This window comes from Diplotaxodon limnothrissa, linkage group LG14, assembly GCF_057381915.1.
Source record: "Diplotaxodon limnothrissa isolate DT_005_m linkage group LG14, D_limnothrissa_male_GT1.1, whole genome shotgun sequence".
Classification (NCBI taxonomy): domain Eukaryota; kingdom Metazoa; phylum Chordata; class Actinopteri; order Cichliformes; family Cichlidae; genus Diplotaxodon; species Diplotaxodon limnothrissa.
The window spans coordinates 36,056,163-36,057,787 of NC_140609.1; positions in this window are offsets into that span (position 1 = coordinate 36,056,163).

Sequence of the window (1,625 nt, forward strand, 5' to 3'; positions counted from 1 at the left end):
AAATAGCAGAATAGTTAAAAATTTGAACGGTGAAAATCGGCTGAAAATTGTGGGACTAGTTAAGTGCCAAAAAACGTACGGAAGCAACTAGAATAAAGTAGGATAAAGAATAAAGAGAAACAGGAACTCAATACAATTATTGCCATTTCTGAAACATGGATCAATGCGGAGAAAGGAATGGACTTTGGACTGGAGGGATATGAAGTGAATTTTGTAAATAGAAGGAACAAGAGTGGAGGGGGAGTAGCTATGTATGTGGATAAAAACCTAAACTACAAGGTGGTAGAAAGTAGAGATGGACCGATCCGATATTACGTATCGGTCCGATACTGACCTAAATTACTGGATCGGATATCGGAGAAAAATAAAAAATGTAATCCGATCCATTAAATATCACGAAAGCACCTCACAAAACTTGCAACACGCCGTAACTCGCCTCAGAACGTTAGCACGTCGGAGCAGTATGCATCACGTGATAGAGCGGCTGTGGCATGCGGGACCTGTCGGTGGTCTGGATAGCATGTGGAGCTTCGCTAGCAACCTGGCATTTCATCTCCGACAAAGTTATCCCCGAGAGAAGTAAAGCAAGTGTGTAAGTCCATCTCTGAATGTAAAGCATTCCTGCGTTAAGCTTAACAAGCGACTGCCTCTCGCTCTCCGGCTGCTACTTCAATCGTGAAACTGCTTAATGATCAGCTGATCGGCTTTTCTGTCGCGAGTCCGTCTCTCTTGTTTGTTTTTGGCCCACTTTGCACCAGAAAGAGGAAACCAGCGGCTGAACAACAGCAGCACGTTTAAGCTTGATAAGCTGTTGTTAGAATTTATTTAATATTACTTTCTACTCGAGGATCTTTTTCTACGTAGCTGACGCTGGTAACTGTGCAGGGGCGGATCTAGCAAAGTTTAGCCAGGGGGGCCGATAGGGCATGAACAGGGAAAAGGGGGCACAAAGACATACTTTTCTTTCTTATTCTCATTTAAAATGTCGAGCTTTTAATAAATAATTATTTGACACCCAAAGTTTTAATTTGATGTAAAATGAATAGAAGTCAATTACTGTATATAGTGACTATTAAGTCTAATATATACACCCTAGTAAGCTATAGTACTTTTTCCTTTGGGAAGGTACCATCTGTGCAGTCTGCAATTTTGTTGAAGAAAGATGTTGAATCTATTTAATATTTCTTGAAAAAGAATTGATTTCTGTGCATTTTTTTCACACTTCATCAAATTAAGGTTGATTACGTCGATTAAGCATCATGAGGTGGAGCGTGAGGGGTGGTTCCCTATTTTTTATTTCCTAAACTGAATTCCTAAACACTATGTACAGTTTGAGTTTACATCCTAAAATAACCAGGCGTAGCAGAATTACACCACATTGTGCCACCTTACTTGACAATATTTTCACTAACAATATGGAAAACAACATTGTGAGCGGAATATTAATTAATGACATCAGTGATCACCTACCAGTTTTTGCAGTTTATGACACTAATTATAAGAAAAATCAGCATGAAGAAAAACTGAGATACAGACGTGTAAGGACAGAAGAAACTATGAATGCATTTAAGAACGATCTATTAAATCAGGACTGGGACAATGTGTACAAAGAAGCTGATATTGAT